This window comes from Pan troglodytes, chromosome 9 (assembly GCF_028858775.2).
Source record: "Pan troglodytes isolate AG18354 chromosome 9, NHGRI_mPanTro3-v2.0_pri, whole genome shotgun sequence".
Taxonomy (NCBI): Eukaryota; Metazoa; Chordata; class Mammalia; order Primates; family Hominidae; genus Pan; species Pan troglodytes.
Window position 1 is genome coordinate 97,648,011 of NC_072407.2, and position 20,955 is coordinate 97,668,965.

Genomic DNA, 20,955 nt, shown 5'->3' on the forward strand with positions numbered 1-20,955 from the left:
CCATCACGGGAACCTCCAGCACCACAGAGACTGCTCTATCATATGGTCAAAATGGTAGGGCTGCTTGCTCAGCAATTTTGGCTCGCTGCACAGCCCCTTTCTGTTCTAGACCTAAAGCTGGCAGCTTCATTAAGTGAGCTGGAGTAGTATTCCTAGTTTGTGGAATACTCCAGATTCCAAAGAGGTCTGATAGCTGCTGTGTTCCCTTCTTTGTGGTAGAAGACAGATGACGCATTGATTTGCCTTTTACTTTGGCAAAACCCTGCAACTTCAGCCATATGATCCAACAGATCTTATGAATATTGCTGTCTGTTCTACATGAATGCAAAGTCTTTCTGATCCTCTTTTCTAATTGGAATAGAAAACAGCACATATGTCAAATCGATGGCTACATACCATGGATTTAAAGGCTTATTAATCTTTTCTAGCTACAACACATGTCTGGCACAGCAGCTGCAACTGGGGCTACTACTAGGCTATGCCTTCAGTGAATTGGTTATGCCAGTGAAGTCATTCATTCTCCATGATCCATCTGGTTTCTGCAGGAGCCAGACTAGCATATTAAATGGACACCTGATGATTACCACCACTCCTGCATCCTGTAGCTTTTTAACGGTGGCCCTAACCTCTGCCATGCCACAGAGGATGTAACATTGCTTTTGATTTACTAGCTAGGCCAGGGTCATGGGCAGTTTCATAGGTATCTACTTATACTTCCTCACTGTAATAGCTCTTACCCTACAAGCAAATGACCCAATGTCAGGGTTATTCCAACTGCCCAGTATATCAGTTTTAATTATACACTCTAGGACTGGAGAAACAGCCACTAGGTGGGTTCCTGAACCTATTGAGTCCACTGGGAGCCACATTTTAGCCAGGACTCCGTATTACCTGGCTCCCCTAAGCTCCCTTTCTAACACAGGGGCCATAATGTGCTTTAGGTCTTCAGCTAACTATGTTGACTCAGACCCTCTGTCCATTAGTCCTAAAAATAATCTGGGTACCTCTATTTTCACAATGTACAGTCATCTAATAATAGCTATAAATCCCTTTGGGAGGAAACTCAAAGAATCATCATAATTTATATCTGCCGTGGCATCATAGGGCCCTGTCTCCTAGAAAGCTGACCTCCTCTTCAGCAAATGAGCTTCTGATCTGAAAATTGGCTCAGGTCCAGGATCATGACATTTTACTGGGTGACCACCCTCAGTCAGTGTCCTGCTCTTCCGTTCATTTGTTCTTTCTTTCTTTTTCTTTTTGGTCGTAGATGTTTAGCAGCATCTTTGTTGGCTATTCGTCTATCTTGCTCACACGGATGCTAAGCTCTTTTAACCATTTCCACGATTCCTTCTGTGTCAACCTCCTTGCCTGTCATTATGGTAATTGTGGGTTCCTGCCTTCTGGTGGTTGAGTGCTGTACCGGATATTTGTTATCTGGGGACTATATCATTCCCATAGCTATTAAAAACTCGGTGATTACCTCTACTACCATCAGCCTGCAGAGGATAGCCACCACTGAACTTCTCACTCATGCTGGTGGCCTCTCACCTGTGCGTGCCTGGCAGCCTTCGTGCAAGGTATGTCCTCTGGACCCTCCTGTGAAGCATACTCTTCTAGTGCATCTTCTGGTCTTACAGAATATATCCATGTCAGGATTCTCACTTTCCTCAACCTCTTTGTTTCTTCCTCTGTGCTCTTTCAGGGCAACTTAGGCACTTCTGCTTCATTCAACATTAGCTATCACTTTTTCTGAGCTTCTAAGAGCCACCCTAGCAGCAAGTTTATCCCATTCTCTGGGGTTCTTTCTGGGATGTTAAAGCCTATGTCCAAAGAAAGTGCCCCCATATGAATGAATTCTTGTTTGTGCAGTTTTACTGCTCTCTTGATCAAGTACTCTCAAAATTCAATCTCAATGATACTGCATTTGCTTCTGCTGGCACGTGCTGGCTAATTCATGAAAATTCCTAGGTAGAGAGTTTCTGTCCATCTGTTTCAGGCTCGGCATACTCCCTATTGGGTTATGGTGGGGTTTAACCCTAGTTATCTGCCTGACAGCCAGCATAAGAGACTGGGGAAGCTCCTGAGGAGGGCATTTGCTGCCTTGCAGGAAAGAGGCCTCTGCAGTGTCTTCCACTGCATTGAAATGCTAGCTCTTGCTAGGGATGAATGAACCACCTCTGCAGGTTCTGAGGATATGCAGAGGTCTGCAGAACCCATGCCCTCAAAACCTTCATTCAGATGTCCCTATCCCATGTTTCAGTTTCCCAAAGTTCTCCTAACCAGGATCGTAACTTTAAAACAACAGACCTTCCTTAACTTAGCATTCATATGTCCTTTGATCCCTGTAACTCTATCAGCTGCTGTTCAGCTGTGTGTGCTTTCTACTGCTAAAGATGAGTGATTCTTTGTAAGCTACCAACAAGGCTTTCTGGCTCTCACATTTAGCCTTTTACTACTTGTCAATAACCTTCTGTTTTTCATGCTCTTTGAGGTATCAATATAATTTAGCAGTCTCCAGCCAACTCCACTGTCATTGCAGGCATTTTCCCCCAGATCTTTCAAATACCTGAATGGTTGCACCCACAGTGGTGACCTCTTCCACTAGGACATTTTTCCATGTCACCATTGGTGACATTGTTAGTAAATGAGCTGCCACTTTGTGCCTGGGACTACCCAGGCCCCAGTTACCATTCAGGATGGCATCCTCTTTGTCCAGTGAGTATGAGTATGCCAGTCCTGAGGCCTCATTTTACTGTCTTCTTGGACAGCTTTCAGTACCACTGTGTTCATTTAGATTATTTAGGAAGTAGACGATAACATGGGATTACATTTGTAAGAGACTTGTTGTGGGAAATGCCCCTGAGGGAAAAGGCTGCATTCATGCTGAAGTCACAATTCACACACATTAGCTCCTAGCCAATGATTAAAAGCAGCTAGAACACTGAAGCAAAGCCCGTTTCTGAGAGATGTGGATCTCCTCTGGCAGATGGCTTTGGCCCCATGCTTCTTATTGGCTGGACTGAACTTTTCTTAGAACTGCACTGTAGGCTGAGAGTCATCCTGTGTGATCCTCTTTACTTCTCCTTGTCTTTCACAGGGGACACCTCCAATGTGGTCTGATCGCTCTCCCCACCTCCACCCACTATGTTTCTTTTCCGCCTCAGAGTCATTTGTTCTACCAAATCTCTTGCACATCTGATGCTGTCTTGGAGCCTGCTTCTTGCAGGACCCAGCTAACACATAGTCTCTCAGACGAACCCTGATAGGTTTGTCTCACTTGCCCTAATGGTGACTTGATTATTAACACATACTTTATTAACATTTCTATCTCCACTGCTTAACTTTCCAACTGTCTTACATGTTTCCCAGGACCTCCTTCCAAATAAAATACTGGCACCCAAATGCTTGTCTCAGAGGCAGCTTTTAGAGAAACCCAGACAAAGACAATCTCTCCCTTAAAAGATAGCTACTTAAAGAGAACAAGAACAAGTAATTTCTGCAAATGGTTATTTGTTAAAATCTTTTTTATTTTAGTGGATTTTTTTCTTCTTTGTGCTTCTTTTAGAGTTATAATAAGTTATTATTGGATGTCATTTAAGGTGACATCCTTAAATCTTCTGCCTTCTAGCAAGTTCAAACAGAGACATAACCCCCCTACCTTTTAAAACCACTGCCTTGCCACACCCATGGCCTTGTCTGCAGGTTGTGGCAAACCCTTCTGAACTCCTTCAAAGACCAAGGAACTATGTCTGCTCAGCCATCCAAACCATTTCAATTTGCAAATAAATCCTACCTTTGGTAAAAAGCAGGGGTGGTCTGTAGCTCTTGAAATCATGAAGCTTCTACTTTATTGTGAATAAAAGAATCTAGTTAAGCTGTAGCTTGGAAGTATGTGGAATAAATGATTATTTTTCACACATAGTTCATCCTTAAAATTCTTGAAGGTCTTTCATTTTAATATATTGTTTCTTTTTTAATAGGAAAAATATCCAAAAGATCACCAATTAAAATGGATATTTCAGAAAATATGCTCTGTTTCCCTAAGACTTCATGTTTTCCCTCAAACACTAATGCATATCCCAGCTTGAGAATTGTGGTTTTGTGTTGGAAAGATTCCCTTGCCCCAAGACCTTTTCTCTGGGGCCCAAAGAGAAAGTGAATTCTTGCCAGGAGATATATGAATGCACATATAAATATAAATGTATGCAGGATATAAACTCTCCTTTGTTCAAGGAAGTTTCCAAAGATATATATGTGTGTGTGTATATATATATACACATATATATATATATGAAATCAAAATGATGAGAAAAATGGAAAAAAGGGAATAATAAAGCCAGCAGTGAAGTGAGTCTGTGAAATGTATGTTTCCAAGACTTATGCACCGGCATGAACAGCAATAGAAAAAGAGAAAATTTAATCAAACCCAGGGCAGCACAAAATGTGAGGGGATAATAGAGAAGAGATTCTCAATAACAGCCTAGAGAAAAAGTACTTTTCTGAACAAAAAAAAAGTGGTCACAAAAACTTCTAATAAACTTTCCACAGTTAAGATAGCAAATCCCATTTGATAAAAGGCCTTGATGTTAAATAAATATAGAGCACTCTCAAAGTCGCTATTAGTCTCACTAATGAACTCTCAACTAAAGCCCTACTTTCTGCTACTGTCCTTAGAAAAAACACTTGAACCTGGTTGAACTGATTAATCATCTGTTTCTTCTTTGGTACCTGATGAAAGATGGGTCCATAATCGAATAAGTATTACCCGGTTTGGGATCTTGAAAGTGTCATATTTGATTGGTCCACCTCTCCCTTTACCCACTGGGATGAGTGGTGGGAGGTGGTTCCATCTTGGCAGTAGAACAGCAATGCCAGTGTTCTACAGAACTGGCACCTGTACAGGGATGCTGAGCTCATTGTGGTGCCAACTTTGCATGCCCCACTACCTTTGTCCCTAATTACAATTTGCCTTTAGCTACTCATTTATAATACAGTGTCCTGAAACACTGAAGCATAACAAGTTTCAGGAGAAATTCTGGCAGGAGTACAGATTGGCTTTCTGTGGTATATACAATACCCCAGGGGTGGCAGGTGAGGCTGTTAGAAGGATGAAAAATCCAGCAGTGTCTTTGTCAGTCTTTCTGTCAGGAAAAGACAGTGGCTGCTCAAGGCAAAACACATTAATCATTTATAGACAGACTCAAATTCCGTCTTCTCATCTCATAAAATGGCACCAGAACCTACCCAATTACTTAGGCTGAAAAATCTAGGAGTCATGATCCTTTTTCATTTTTTCTCCCTCATACACCATATCCAAACCACAAGCATGTCCTGTCTTCTGTATCTCTGAAATCACTCTGAGTCCAAGCCCTTCTCTTTGCCTTTGCAGATCTCACCATGATACAAGCACTATCCGTTCTTATCAGTCTACTAGAACTACCTTCTCAATGGTTACTCTGATTCTTTCTCTTGCTCCCTTAGGATACATCTTCCTCATCTTCCACTAGTTATCTTTTTGAAATGTAAATTGGATCAAGTCACTCCTCTGCTTAAGAACCGAATGCCTTTCAAATAATATCTATAGTTCTCACCGTGGTTTACAGTGCTCTGCAAAAATCTCACTTCTGCCCTACTTGCTGAATTCATCTTCTGCCCCCATTTTTGCCATATTCTAGACATACAGGGGTTTTTCCCAAGATTTTCCCCATTTCATAGGCTTTGCACTTTCTATTGCCTCTGCCCAGATCTTCCCATCTAGAAATTTATTCAAAGATTGCTTCTTTGCCCAAGACTTTATTGATACACTTGTCCAGAATAATTTTATATTATATTATCCTCTTTTATTATCTCTATAACCCTTACCACTAACTGAAATCAACTTACTTATTTATTTGCATTTATTTTCTGTCTCTTCTCTATTTTTCTGTCTAGAAAGTAGACTTCAACAGGCCAAGTTTTTAGTTCCAAAGCAGCCTGGATCAGTGCTTGAGACATGATAGGCACCCAAAACACATTCGTTGAATGGATATATGAATAAATGAATGAATGAATCAATTAATCAACTGGAACTCTGTTTTTGATTCTCTGACAGAAAAAAAACCCTATCATCTTTAATTTAAAAGGTCTAACATGGTGATTAGAGTAGCAATGTGATATTTCTGGGACAAGTCCTTTAGGGGTAAAATTCCAGTGACAGATGAAATCATTCAGATAATTTGAAGGAAAGAATGAAGTTTCAGTCAGACTCCCATAACAGGATAGAACCTTTCATGGACTAACAGGAACATGCTTACGTACCTCCAGGATCAGAGCCTGGGATGGAAAAAATGATATAAATGAGTCCTTTCCTCCTCCTGATGCTTGCCCTAATCTGACTCTACAGAAGAGGAGACATGGGTGGATTCCCTAGGAAACAGATTCTGAGATAGAGGTGGGCATCACTATGGTCTAAATGTTTGTGTCCACCAAAAATTCAAATGTTGAAGCCTAATTACCCATGTGATTATGTTTAGGAAATGGGGACTTTGGGAGGTGATTAGGCCATCAGGGTGGAGCACTCATGAATGGGATTAGAAAGTCTTACAAAAGAGGCCCAGAGAGCTGCCTGGCCTCTCCCACCAGGGAGGGACACAACCTGAAGGCACCATCTTTGAACCAGAGAGCAGCCCTCACCAGAAACCAAATCTGCCAGTGCCTTGATTTTGGACTTCCTGGCTCCCAGAACTATGAGAATTAAGTTCTTGTTGTTTATAAGCCACCTAGTTTAAGGTATGTTTTTATAGCAGCCAGAAAAGACTAGGGTAAATATGTGGGAGGTTTATTAAGGAGTGCTATTGGGATCAACACCTGCAGAAGGGAAGAGAAGAAAGAATTGTGTGGGGGGAGAAGTTGAGCTGTGATTCAGTTTCGTTGGAGACCGCAGCCAACCCTAAAGGGAGTTTTGAAGCTGGACTGACCCTTCAGGGTTGTCCTGAAGGATAAGGAAGCCAAGATTTTATATTTCTACTTGGAGCAGTCATTAAATGTGAGCTGCTCTGGAAAGGGGCACAACTTTGGGCCAAACAGCCCTCTCGAGCAGAGGTAATCCCCATAAGGGATGCTGGGTATCCCAGCCAGTAGCATTCCCAGCAGCTGGGAGGGTGAGTCAGTCATCTCTATGGGGGAATCGAGGTGATGCACCACTATGTCCATCAGAGACCCAAATCCCAGAAAGGACTGAACTTAATCCTCTCTCACCAGGCACAGAGGGAATGAAGAATTTCTGCTCCCTGCTTTGAACCAACATTACAGAGACACATAGCAGTCTGGGGACATCCTAAAATATGACATTTAGGGGCTACTTTTATTTTTTTTTAAACTTTTGTTTTTCTTTAAGAATATAGATGGAATTTTTCTTACCTTTCATTTTCAGAAGTATCATCCCCCCGCAACTTTATTGAGATTGACAAATAAAAATTGTACATACTTAAGAAGTACAACATTTCAATGTATGCATCACAGTTAAGCTAATTAACCTCCATCACCTCACATAGTTAGTGTGTGTGCATGTTGGTGTGTGTGTTAAGAACACACACCTAAGATCTATTCTTTCAGCAAATTTCAAATATACAAAATATTATTTCTAAACTATAGTTACTATACTATATATTAGGTCTCCAGTACTTATTCGTCTTAAAACTGAAAGGGCTGGAGGCCGAGGCCAGCAGATCACAAGGTCAGGAGTTCGAGACCAGACTGGCCAACACAGTGAAACCCTGTCTCTACTAAAAATACAAAAATTAGCGGGGTGTGGTGGCAGGCACCTGTAATTCCAGCTACTAAGGAGGCTGAGGCAGGAGAATCAATTGAACCTGGGAGGCGGAGGTTGTAGTCGGTCAAGATCACATCACTGCACTCCAGCCTGGGTGACAGAACTAGACTCCATCTCAAAAAAGCAACAACAACAACAAAAAGAAAACTGAAAGGGCTGGATGATAGGGAAAATGGGGAGATTTGGGTCAAAGGGTACAAACTTCCGGCAGCTGCTTTTAAAAAGAGAGGTTTTGTTCTTACTTTGTTTTTGGTTGCTGTTGATTTTGTTTATTTTAGCTTGTTTGTTTTCCCTTTAGGACATAGAAAGCATTTTCTCTTTGCTGTTTCAGACTGTAGCTAAGCTCTTTTCAATCTAAATCCATGTCTTTAAAATTGAGTCTTCTCATTAAAATGACTCTCTTCCATCCATACTAAGCTAGGTTACTTCAGGTTCTCTAGGACACAAAAGAGTGTATCTAAAAGGAATACTTTCTCTAAACTCAGGAATGACCAAACTAGTTACAGGAGTGGACCTGAGAAAATCTATGATGAGTATACTTCTAAAGTTCTGATAAAAGGAAGTAATTAAATCAACCTGCCTTACTCATGTTATTTGCTCTGCTCTTTTTCTTAAATTCACTCTTATGTCTCTGACAATTTCTATTTCTTTGGACCTCAAACTGTAATGTGTTTTAGAATAAGCTGGTATGCTTTGGAAAACAGATTGTTGGACCCCATTCCCCATAGAGTCAGAAGATTCAAGTGGGACCCAGGAATCTGCATTTTAGAAAACACCCCAAGGCCGGGCGCGGTGGCTCATGCCTGTAATCCCAGCGCTTTGGGAGGCCGAGGCAGGTGGATCACGAGGTCAGGAGATCGAGATCATCCTGGCTAACATGGTGAAACTCCTTCTCTACTAAAAATACAAAAATTAGCCAGGCATGGGGGGCGCGCCCGTAGTCGCAGCTACTCAAGAGGCTGAGGCAGAAGAATTGCTTGAACCCGGGAGGCAGAGGTTGCAGTGAGCTGAGATCACTCTGCTGCACTCCAGCCTGGGCAACAGAGCAAGACTCCATCTCAAAAAAAAAAAAAAAAAGAAAGAAAGAAAAGAAAAGAGAAGAAAACACCCCAGATGATTTCTGAAGCAGGTGGCCCAGAGACCACACTTTGAGAATCACTAATTGCTTTCATAGGCTGGCAAACACTATTTTACTAATAAGACAACACTCTCAGTGATGTATTCTTATAAGCAATAAAAATAATGAGCAATAGCTTAAAGACAAGGCTTTTGCCTTTCACAACTCCTGGGGACTCCATTCACAAAAACACAGTGGAGTTATGCTCCAGAGGTCCCGTTCATGTTGTATCCTCTCCCCTGAGAATGGTGCTGCTAGATTGGTACAAGAGGTGGCTCCGTCAAAGAAAATACAAACATCTCAGTATCATTTAAATGTCTGCATCTTCACTCAACTGCTGCAAACACTGGTTTCTTTTTATGTAGAGAACGGCAACTATGTTTCTCTCATCAGTAAAGTTACAAGCCTTTTTTCCCAGTTCCAGGTGTAGCCCATTCCCCGATACACTCCAGGGAAATCTTTTATCTCCACCCCACCCCATTCACACCATGTTACCCAGTATATAAACTCTTCCCAATTTCTCTCCAAAGGCACCTTGAACCCTGCTGCCATCTTTCCTGGATGAGTTGAGCCTCTCCTTTAATGGAGGTGTGAAGAAATTATTTGTATTTTCTTTCTTTTAAGCTATTCACTCGAAAGTTTCTCAGTTACAGACTGTTTCCTCTAACTGGCAACCTCTAGCTTCTTTGATGGGTCAAGCTCTTTAGAATATTTGTAAACCATCAAACAAAACACGACATGTTATAAATAAGGTTACACAGTTTTACCACAATTACAATGTGCCCAACCTAAGGAAACTGTTTCCTGCTTAGGGTTAGGTCAAGAAAGGAACCATATTCACATTTGCTATGAAAAACTCCATTCTGAAGAGCAGCTGTGTAAATTAATCTCTCTTTTGGTCAAACAAAGAGACTTTGTATTTGTACAAACAGATTTTTAGAAGATATGATTGTGTATTTGAAATACATCAGATACTGTACCAAATGTGCTACTTGCATGAACTCATTTAATTCTTATTAAAAACTCCAGAAAAGAAGTAGCATTAGTCTGCCCAGTCTACAGATGAGGAAGCTGAGAAACAGTTACTTTTTGGAAATCACATAGCAAGTAATTGGCGGGGGCCACAATTTGTACCCAGATCTGTATGATTCCAGAATCATAATTAACCACAAAATTATACTTTCTAGAACAAGAATGCAGCCTATATTGTGAGATTTTGTTTTCAGGTATCACAAGGTTTCACCTGCCCCTAAGATATCTTTTCTCAGTCTTGCTTTTAAAAATTGATGTTATTATACAAATTACTTGAGTTGGGACCGTATTATTAGATAGCCATCACTAAAGCAGAAATATAGCCTGAGAGCAACAAGGCTTTTTCCCCCTTTACACACAAGCACCACTAGAAAACATTCCTGGAATAGTTTAGGAAATAAATCGGTCTAATCCTGAAATGCAGAGAATCAGAGGCCTCAGGAAAGGGGATTTAGGATTACTGGTCAACTTTGATTAGGAAATGAAAGGAAAGTTCTGAAGATTAAATCATTGATTAAATTTCACCGAACATCTCTGGGCAGCTATAATTAGCAAACATGATTTTAGAAGTAGAATTAGAGGAAGGGACACATAATGTCAAGTCAGGAGATGTGCTGCCCAGGACACATTTAGCTTACTTTACCATTTTACTTCCTTCTTCACAATCTTCTTTCTAATTGGACATTCAGAAAGGAACATGTCATGCACAGCTTCAAGCTTTCCGATGGGTTGCCAGTGAGCCTCTTTCTCCAGATTTGGCAATTAAATGCTTAGTGAATACTTAAAATGTGTCCCCACCCTCTCGTAGACTAGTCCCCCATCGCACTTTATCCCCTATGCTGCTTCTCCAGTGCTCACAACATTATCTGAAACCATATCCTATTATGTTGTATTATATTATGTTTTACCATGTTATTTATTTATTTATTTATTTATTATATGTCTCTCTGGAGAGTAGATTCCATGAGAAATAGCTTCATCAACTTTGTTCACCCCTGCATTACTAACTTGTAAAATGGTCCCTGAAATATAGTAGCCACTCAATACACATTTGTTAAATGAATGAATCAGCTATGGTATGGACTGCTGTGAGAGGTATTGAGGGAGTTAATATATAGCATTATTTAGTGCTTACTGTCTCCTAGGCCTGTTCCACACAGTTCACATCGATTAACTGCTTTAATATTCATTACCTTTCTATGAGATAGATATCATTACTAGCCTCATTTTACAGATAAAGAAAGTGAAGTACAGAGAAGTTAAGTAACTTGCTCCGTGTTGCACACCTAGAAATTGTCAAAGCCACACTGGAACGCAGATCATCTGGCTTCAGGGTTCTGTTAAACTTTATGATAAAATAAGACAAGACACTACCGATTTGAGAAGAAAAGTCTTGCCCACACAAAAAAATAAAGAAGTTCACAGTGAATAACAAATGAAGGTTTAATCAATACGTTTTCTAAGGCTGAGAGGAGAGAAGGTTCCCAGAAGACCAAAGTTGCCGAGGAAGGGCTCATAAAGAATCCGAGATTTCGACTGGTTCTTGAATAACGTTTTGGCTAGTGATGAAGGTATCTTATCACTGAAGCCCCAGTGATTACAGTTAAAAAAAAAAAAAAAAAAGCAAGTTCCAGTAAAGACGTAAGGGATCCATGATTCTATGACACACAGACATCTTTTTGAAGGTTCTGTTTGCCTTGGCTTTAATATATTTACTGATGTTTATAAGAAAGCAGGGAAATGAGAGAACAAAGAGTAAGGGCATGATGATGTCATTCTTCTGAGATGGTTCTGGAGAGGATGGCATTGCTTCTGGGACACCAGTAGCCCAGAAGTCAGGAATTCCTCCTGGAGAAAGCAGGATTATCCAGAAACAATCACTCTGCCTCCCCACTCTGTCTTCCGCGATGAGAATTGAGCTATTGATACCAGAGTGTTTAGAAAGTCAGAGCTTTCTTAATAAAGACTCCTCTGCACTGGTTGGGAATTTCCCCAGTGAAGTCTAAGTTTCAATACCTGATTCCCCACTGATTGCTGTGATGATTATCAGGATGTCAAAAGATTGGCATTCCTGTCACTGAGAACTGGGTTGCTCATTTTCTCCTTAGTTGGGGTCTTCAAAGTCATCTTAAGCACTGCAGGGTTTCAACGGGCTGGAAAATGTGTGAGAAAACAACATCCAAGGCGTGGCTCCCATTTTTGACATCTGCATTCAAGACTGGGCCACAGGACTCCAGTGGTGGTTCTTTCAATCCCTTCCATTCATCAGGGCAGCAGGATTCGTGATTCAATGAGCTACGAATTACAATCCTTTCTCTAGAAAATTGGTTTTTGAAAGTGCCTAGTGGGTATGACTAAGAGGTTTTGTGCACTGGGGTTTCAGTTGATGTTTGTATTTTTTCTTATTATGACTTGAAGGAAAAAACCAGAATCTAAAATTAGCCCTTGTTTTTTCAACTTGGAAGTTCATAAACATATCAGCAGTGGGGTGTGTGTGTGTGTGTGTGTGTGTGTGTGTGTGTGTGTTTTGCAATAAGCAATATTACAATTTCTTGACATTTTCATTGCTGTTTCTTGACATATTTAGTGAGGCTTTAAAGGTTTCTTTAGACAGAAAAAAAAAGAAAAAAAATGGCTATGTTCCAAATCACCATATGTTTCCAATTGCAAATTCAAAAGCAGAAGACAGGCCTTAACTTAAGCTGTACAGCCTTTTGTGGGGGTTATGGTGCTGGGGAGGTAGGTTGTCTTTTTACATTTAGTTATTAGAATTTCAGTGTTACCCAATGACATAAAAGGAAAATAAAGCATTTAGCAAATATTTGTTGAGTGCCATCTATGTGTAAGACACTGGGTCAGGGAGGGTGCAATCTAGTTGGGGATACAAAATATTAAAGAAAGCAAATGTTCAAAACGGGATGATAAATGGATAGCTTTCAGCCATAAGTTCTCCAGGAGATCAAAGAGTTAGGAGCTGACCTGGTAAAAGAACGATTCATAGAAGAGGTAAAATTGAGCTGAGTCTTGAAGAAGGATAATAGGACATTTCAGGTGAAAGGAACTATAGAGTCAAAGTCACAGTGATGGAGCTGTGCATGCACATTCAGATTGGTGACTGCATCTGTGAGGCTGGAACTGATGCAGTTTCATAAGAATGGGGAAGTTTCCATAAGAATGGGGAAGGAATCATGGAGAAAGATGGGAAAATCAAGTAGAAGTCACATTATGATAAACTGGAGTGACAGGCTTGGTGTACCATTATTATTGTTGTTCAGATTGTATTTAGTCCAAACAACAATTACTTGCATTGGGTACTGATTATAAGCCCCATTCTATAGATAAGGAAACTAAAGCTCATAGAGGCTAAGAAGTTGCCCAAAGTCAAATAATGAATTATTTGGTTAACCCAGATTTGAAGTAAAGTCTGTTGGATTCCAACTCCTCTTAATCTTTCTAGCTTAAGTGGTTAGTCAGGCTTGAGTGATAACTGCTGTCAGCCAGTAGTTGATATTCCAGCAAGAATAATGATGTTTTTAACCAGGATGAGGAAATTAGGATGAGTAAACTAAAGAGTAGCTGCCTAGAACTAAGGTGACCAGAGGGCATGGTGGAAGTAGCAAGACCCCTAGAGCTGGCATGCTCTGGATGCATCCTCAGAAGGAACCTTATCACTTACAGCTGGAGTTCTTAGCCTCAGAGTTGGACAGTTCTTCCATATGAATGTCCCTGGCAAGGATTTATTAAAGAACAGATGCAGGGTAGGGAGTCAGAATAGTTGAGGGCACTTGGAGCCATAAAGGCCAAACATGTCCCATTTGAGTAACTGTTCTCCTCGGAGCACTTAATGATTTCTAAGACTGAGGTTCTTGAGTTGAATCAAGTTATCAAATGCTCCAAGGCACTGTAAGTCACTGAGGTTATAGGGAGCTAGGGCCTTAGAGGCCACTGTGTTTGCAGGTAACATGTATCTAATTGTAAACAGGATTGTTTCATGTTACAGAAAAACAAGGAGCTGAAGTGGCTTCATCCATAGCTAGATCCAGGTACTCAAAAAACAAATGTCATTTGTCTTTCTCCATCTCTCGGCTCTATTGTCCTCAACATTGCTTTATTCTCGGGCCAGTTCTTCAAATGGCAGCAAATATAATTAAGAGCACCTCCAGGCTTAACATCTTTCAGTCCACCTACCCCAAAGACAGGAGGGTGGTGTGATTTATGGAGTACTTCTTCCTCTAAAGAGGCAGAAAGATTCCCAACATTAGGTTCAGGACCCAACTTAAGAGTTAGGAGATGAGCCCAGCTACATCCAAACTCCATGGTAAGAGAGTGAGAAATGGATGGTTCTCCAGGGGAAATTAGGTCACTGTTACTAAAGAACAATGGTTACTGGGCAGCTGTCATGACAATGTCGTGATAATTCAACAGTGTTGAAGGCACTATTGGTATGAAGAGTAGAGAAAGAGCAAGAAGAATAGGAAAAAGAGAGTCAGCTACCTGTATAACAGAGCAGGAATGGCTTCTGGATTTCCTATTTTCTATGGTAGGCCTGAGCCTCAGAATATCTTCTCTGGTTCTGTCTCTCACAACTTCCCTGCTATTCCCCTTGTTCCAGCCTTGCGAAACACACTGGGCTCCATCACACATCCAAGCCTTTGCACCAGCTGCTCCTCTTTCTGGAATTCAGACCCACACCATCCACTCCGATATCCACCTGGTAAGTTTGTACTTTCACATCTGGAAACGTTATCTCCCAGCAGAGCATCAGACATTCTTTTCTGTCTGCTCCCATAGCAATTTAACTTTCTTCTTTTTTTTCTTTCCTCCTCCTCCTCTTCCTCTTTCTTCTTCTTTGAGTGACGATTACTTTTTGTAGGTTTGCTTGGGGAACATTAGGCCACCTTGATAGGTTCTAATAGTATATTGAATAAATTGTTTTATGATGCCATCTGTGAGGGGACAAGAAAAATTCAGCTCCTTCCTTGCAGCTGATGTGTCATAGACCCTACACATAGACATGCATACATGTGAGAATTAATATCAACCCTTCATAAAGTCCTATAGCAAGTTCTGTGACCTGATTTTCTGCTCAGTTTTCTCAGAGGCCCAACTCTGTATTCCTCATGGAGCGTAAATGTCTTTTAGAGAGATATCAAAATTTAAAATTTTCTAGAACTTTTTAACAAGATTAATTTAGATTCTTTTCTTACTGCTATGGCTCAGTGCTAAGTAATCCTTTGAGTTCCCTTCTAGCCGCATTTGAAGTGACTCGATCCTCCTCACAAAAGCTGCCTAATCAGATATCATAATTTCAAAGACCATTAGGGCAGGCTTTAAAAGATGGCAGAATATTCCAGGTTCCAGGCTTGTCAGCATGAAAGTCAATAGCCACTGTTAGGTAAGCCAGCTTATTCCACACAAAAGACCACAGGCAAGCCTTCTTGAGATTAATAATTTTGCCATTACTTTTTACAATGTGGCATATTTAAAACAGGAATAGTCAGACACTTTATAACGCTACTTTATAAGGCCACTGACACCCTCCCAAGCCTTACCTCTTCACTGGCCAGAACTCTCACCTTTTGTAACTTGCAAGAATTGTGACAGTGAGCTTGCCAAGCTCCCAGAATGCAGCAAGTCCTGCCCAACCAGCCTGTCGGAGAGTGAGGTGATTTATAAGCCAGAGTATGAGGGAACCAAAAATCAAAACAGAAGGGAAAGCCTCTGAGGAGGACAGCTAAAAATAGCTTTCCTTCACCATTCTGTGATACTCGGGGGCAGGCTTAGCAAATAGCCTGCTGCCTTGCTCCTGCAGAAGCCCACTCCATAGTCACAACAGGCACTGAAAATCCATCAGGGCATTCCTTCTCCCAGGACCCGAGCTGGGGCTCACCATCCTTCTCATCACAGCCAAACACTTCAGGAGGCACGTGAAATGAAACCCATTGACCAGGGTTTGAATATCCCTTCCAAAACTTATGTTGAAACTTGCTGTTGGAGATTCATGTTGCATCCCTAGTGTGGCAATATTGAGAGGTGTGCCTTTAAGTGGTGTTTGGATCATAAGGGCTCTGCCCTCATAAATGAATTAATCCATTCATAGATTAATGGATTAATGGGTTATCAGGAGAAGAGAACTGATGCCTTCATAGGAGGAAGAGGGACTTGAGATAGCATGTGAGCACCCTCAACCCACTTGCCATGTGATGCCCTGCACCACTGTGGGACTCTGTAGAGTCCCCCACCAGCAAGAAGGCCCTCACCAGATGCACACTGTCAACCTTGAACTTCCCAGCCTCCATAACTGTAATAACTAAATCTCATTTCTTATAAATTACTCAGTTCCAGGTATGTTGTTTTAAGTAACAGAAGATGGGATAATACACAATTCTTCTCTTAGAATACTTTTCTATGGCTTTCTTTTGTGTTCTAGTATAAACTTTTCCTAGTCTAGCCAAATTTCACTGATTCTCTATTAATAATTTCTCCTCTCTAAATTCTACCTGAGACTGTTCAGCATTCCACACAATTTAGAATTGATTTGCCCTCTGTTTATGCTAAGGCTTTGCACCAAGAGTGTAAGGATCTTAATGTGCTCTTCTGCATCCATAGCTTTCACTGTACCAGCCAGATTACATATACACAAATAACTTACTGTTTGGTTTCATAAGTTTTGGATAAATAATTTAGCTGCTGAGTAAGGGGGAAGTAACTAACATTTATTTACCAATAGCTGTGTACTAGGTAGGATGCTAATTAACTGCTTTACATACATTATCTAATTTAATACTTACTGCAGAACTTTGAGGTGTTATCATCCCCATTTTTACAGGTTAAGAAACTGAAGGTCAGAGAATTTACAAAACTTAGTAGTATAAAATATACCCCAGAAGAACTAATAGACTTAAGAAGAGATGGCAGTACTCAAAGAAGCCCCTCATGAAAAATTGTGATATATAAGACAACTCCGTGTGTTCACAAATGAAACTCAGTTTACTTGATAAGTTCCATATTCTGATAATGAAAGAGAAAAGAATAGTTTAAATCAGAATTGCCATGAGGCTGGGTGGGTGGCTCATGCCTGTAATCCCAGCAATTTAGGAGGCCGAGGTGGGTGGATCATTTGAGGTCAGGAGTTCGAGACCAGTCTGACCAACACGGTGAAACCCCGAATGTACTGAAACTACAAAATTAGCCGGGAGTGGTAGTGCATGCCTGTAATCCCAGCTACTCGGGAGGCTGAGGCAATAGAATCACTTGAACCAGGGAGGTGGAGGTTGCAGTGAGCCAAGATGGCACCACTGCATTCAAGCCTGGACAACAAGAGCAAAACGCCATCTCAGAAATAAATAAATAAATAAAATATAAGAATTGCCATAGAAAATTCAGGAAATGTGGCAACTGCAATAACAGAGAAATTAAAAGCTCTGTACTGTTGATGGTTAAAATTGTGCATTTTTATATGTTCATTTTTTTTCCAACAAAGATGAATAATGTGCTGTTCTCAGCCTCAAAGTGCTCAAAATCTACTGAATGAGAAAGACCAGAACATAAACAGATAATTATATCACATAAGATAGATGAAGGGTAAATATACAGAGAGGATATTCAGAGACCTCAAAGAAAGAAAACTGAACCTAGTCTGGAGGGTCTGGAAGTCTTATTGGAGAAGTTGAAACTATATTTATCTTACTCGCTACTATTTCACAAATACCTACAATGATGCCTTATTCCTAATATGTTTGGCAAGCATTTGCAGGATAGTTGAATGAACGCATGAATGAATGAGCTCTCAGTATTAATGTTCGGGAGGAATTACCCAGACAAAGAAGGAAAGCTTGGGAAAGTGGGCTCAGGGAGTGGAGCATAAATAGTATTATTCCAGGTAAAGGACACTGCAGAAGCAAAGACACACAGGAAAGAAACCAGATAGCTTGGGTGGAGATTATAATTAGTCTTACATCACTGGAGCATAAAACACACAGATGAGAGTGAAACAAGATGGAGCTGGAGAAATAAGCCTGGGTCATATTCAGGGTTTATATTGGAAATCATTGACAGGAGATGCAGTGTGGGCACCAGGCTTCAGAACAGTTGCTGGTCCAGGAGACACCCAATGATGACAGGTGTTATTACCTTTTCAGATGCTTGATTATGGGAGAAAGTCTGCGGAGCTTTGCGGTGGAGCTGGGTTAGATGGAATGGGATCTTGAGCTGAAAGGGAGGAGTTGGACAGAATCCTAGACAATTCATCTAGAGTAACCAGAAAGAACACAGAGTCTATACACCCATAGGGAGATGTGGTCTGGAGCTCATTGAAATTCTTTTCTAATTGCTTCTCTTTCCACAGTGAAATATGAAGCCATGTCTCCAGCTAAGAGTGAGGATGGAGTAGGAGAAGTTGGTGGTTTTTTGAGGGACAAGAAGCTATGGCATAGTCATGTAGGAGAAAGGGAGGGTAAATCAAGCAGGGCATACAATGGGGTGGGGACAGGACTAAAACCTGCTTGAGGTTAATATTCATGAGACTAAAGTAAAGCTGATCACTACGATTCTGTGTTTTTCTCTAGCAATGTGGAGCTGCATGAGTGCTGGTGTGTAGGAGGTAGAGTGTTGGATTTAAACAAAATTGTGTTTTTTCCAAGTGGGTGTGAAGTAGAAGCTAAGCCTGATGCTATAGAATTATCTATAGTGTTACTGTTAGTCTGTATTATGAAAAGGGACTGAATAGAGGATTTCGGATCCTATCTCTTGAGTCAGTTTCATATATGCACTCTGCCACCCTGCTGCTCCTCTTTGCTCCTAAGTTTCTTGGAAATATTGTCTACATTGACTGGCTTAGTTTTCTCATTTCCCATTGAGTTTTCACCTTAGTTCTCTGAATGTTCCATTTAGTCTTCTTTGTGAATTCCTTTTCACTTGCTCATCTCTGCCTTACTTCCTACCCTTCACGTTAGCTCTGGGATATCACATCCACTCCCATGGTTTTCATTACCATATGCTTTCAGAGTGTTTCCAAATCTGTGTCTGAAGTTCATCTCTTCTAAGCTCTAACCAATCTCTCCCATTCCTTACTAGATCTAATCATTTGGATGTTCTTTTTATACCACAAACCCAAATATCCTAAATAATTTATCTTTCATCCCAATATGTTCCTTTTGGAGTACTCATTATCTCAATGGTTTCACTATCCACCAGTTTGTTCTAGTTAGAAGCCTGAGAATTCACTCAATCTTCTCTCTTACCTCATCACATACATTTTATTAATCATCATGCAACCATCAATTCTACCTTCTTTATATTTTTCTAAATTTCCCAAATTGCTGGCAATGAATATGTAATCAGAAAAATATCTTAATTAATAAAAATACATATTTTAATGTTCATTTGGATTTGGTGTTCACATCACCTCCACATCTTTGGAAAACTTACCACAGACATTTGGCAAAATTGCATTTGTCTCTGTGGACAGCCTGAGAGCTTTTGGCTTCTGCAAAAAAGGATTAGGGACAGAGCCATGAATATTTAATCTGTTTCTTACTGAATTGTCCAAAAAGAAAAAAAAAAAGCAGGAATGGAAACACCACCCACTGACCTGCCCTAGTTGCACAACTCAACATTCTCACATTTTACAGTTGGAGTCAGAAGAGAAAAGTCAAAGCAAAACTATGAGTCCTTTATCTTACTTTTTCAGAGCCTTCCACAGGCTCATGGGGTGAGAATGTACCTTTCCATTTAAAGCTACTGTGCTTCATAACTTCTAGAAGCAAAGCAAGCTGAGCTGCATTCTTCGAAAATGCTGGGTAGCTGGGGCATATCAAAGGGAATTTGGAATGGTTTATGTGGTTTGAAAATTCTTGGGGGCAAAACTGCCTTCCTGTTGCTTTTGGAAACTATCATCCAGAATTGGAAAGGAGGTAAACAACAGGAACTCCTCCATTTGGTTTGCTTCCCCTTTGTACTTAGCTAATTATTTTATGCTAACAAGAGAGCATGTTTCTCCATAGTTACTTTTTTTTTTTTTTTTTTTTTTTTTGAGGCTTGCTGCAACCTTGGGACCCTTGGAAGATGAAAGCCAAATCAGCTCACTTTCAGTTTAGGCACAAATGAAGCTGGGTGTCTTCTGCCATACAAACCAATGAAAGTGCTTTCTCACCAGCTTCCTTCCACTCTCTGCTCCATTGTGCCTAGAATGGGTGAAATTCATTTGGTATGTGATTAGCCATCATCCAAGGCTAATAGTACCATTATAAAAAGTGCAAAGTAGTGGTTGGTGGTCATACATTTAAAGTGCAGTCAGTGGCTGGGCGTGGTGGCTCACACCTGTATTTGGGAAGCCAAGGCGGGGAGATCACGAGGTCAAGAGATCGAAACCATCCTGGCCAACATAGTGAAACCCCATCTCTACTAAAAATACAAAAATTAGCTGGGCGTGGTGGCGCACACCACTTGGGAAGCTGAGGCAGGAGAATCGCTTGAACCAGGGAGGTGGAGTGAGCCGAGATTGGGCCACTGCACTCTAGCCTGGCAACAGAGCAAGACTCTGTCTCGATAATAATAATAATAATAAAGTGCAATCAGTAGTCATGTCTGATGTCCCCACTCCCTATTCCCAATATGTATCCGTAACAATGTATGGGAAAATCTCTCCCTTCCTTTCAGCTTTAGCAGGCCATTGGGCAGTAATATCTTCCATTCCTCTAAATCTGCTACTTCTCTTCTATCTACTTTCTTTAGTTTGAGAATTTGTTCATTTACTGTTGTCTCTTCTTCTATTCCTTTTTCCCCTGTGGATTAATATCTGTTTCTATTCCTTTATTATTATATAATTTTAGCAGGATTTGAGGAAGGAGAGGAGATAAACCAGTGGTATCCATCAGGAATTTTTAACCGGAATCCTTAATTAATTTTGTGCTTATGTTTTTCCACTGAACTTTTAATTCCTTCAGGGCAGAACTGGGTTGATTAATTTCTGTCCTGACCACTCTGTGCAGTGCCT